This window comes from Penaeus monodon, chromosome 15 (genome assembly GCF_015228065.2).
Source record: "Penaeus monodon isolate SGIC_2016 chromosome 15, NSTDA_Pmon_1, whole genome shotgun sequence".
Taxonomy (NCBI): Eukaryota; Metazoa; Arthropoda; class Malacostraca; order Decapoda; family Penaeidae; genus Penaeus; species Penaeus monodon.
The window spans coordinates 37,617,601-37,618,467 of record NC_051400.1 but is presented as its reverse complement, the minus strand read 5'-3'; the positions used below and the strand labels follow the sequence as shown (position 1 = coordinate 37,618,467).

The 867-nt window shown below is 52.8% G+C and overlaps 1 protein-coding gene across 2 annotated transcripts in view; it reads right to left on the bottom strand.

The window, feature by feature from the left end:
- LOC119582015 (ecdysone-induced protein 74EF-like) overlaps positions 1-426 on the bottom strand; it is a gene marked incomplete at its 3' end in the record, with an annotated part of 261,423 nt that extends 260,997 nt beyond the window's left edge. For both annotated transcript variants that reach the window (XM_037930212.1, XM_037930217.1), the window contains 1 exon segment: positions 183-426.
- Between the last annotated feature and the right edge of the window lie 441 nt (positions 427-867).

The following is an 867-nucleotide window of genomic DNA, read 5'->3' as shown; positions in this document are numbered from 1 at the left end:
AACTCGTTCCCCGGCGGGCGTGGAGCCGCTGACCCCGAGGGTCACCTGGGCGCCTCTCGGCCTCGACCTCCACGGCGCTTGGCACTGCCCGGGCGGGTCCTGCCACGCGCGTCAACGTTGGCGTCCTAGCGTAATCAAGAAGACGTCCTGGGGGTCATTGACTCGAAGGGCATGGAGCTTACCTTTAAGTTATCACTCGTTGGGCGCTGGGTTATCCAATCTCTGAGTATAAGTATCAAAAAATAGCTTGAGGACACTTCACAATCACTTTTCACTAGTTATCCTCTGGGGAAGCGAATTCTCGAGCAACACTAGGGTATCACTGGGTATTCTGTGTTGGTACCCGTCTAAACACGGAACACTGCGAGCTGCCGCGCACGTCCTGTCTCCATCCGACCCAACATTTCACTTAGACCTGCTCGGGGAATCCACATGAGGCGCCCGTACGGTTCTGTGACATCACATATCTATGACGTCATACCTGACGAGTTTTACCTACTGGTTTGCGATTTGCACTGCTCGAGTTGGAATAGCACGTGGCTTGAACACAATATTACCATCAGCTAAAGAACATAGCATCACATTTAATATCACTTCCGGATAAGAGAGAATGGTGAATAATACACTGGAAAATTGTTACTATATGAATATCTGGCAACACACCTCCCGCGCCATATTAGGTAAAATGGGCGGAGCTTCCGCGTGAGTGTTTTCTCATCGCAGTCATTCACCCCATTGCGGCAGTCGAGTGTGAGGCTCGGCGAACTGAAGAAGCACTCACTGCAAGGGCTGAAGGACCACCTCGAGGCCTACCCATCCCGAGCCGTAGGGAGCGACTCGACCCCAAATATGAGCGGGGAGTGTCGG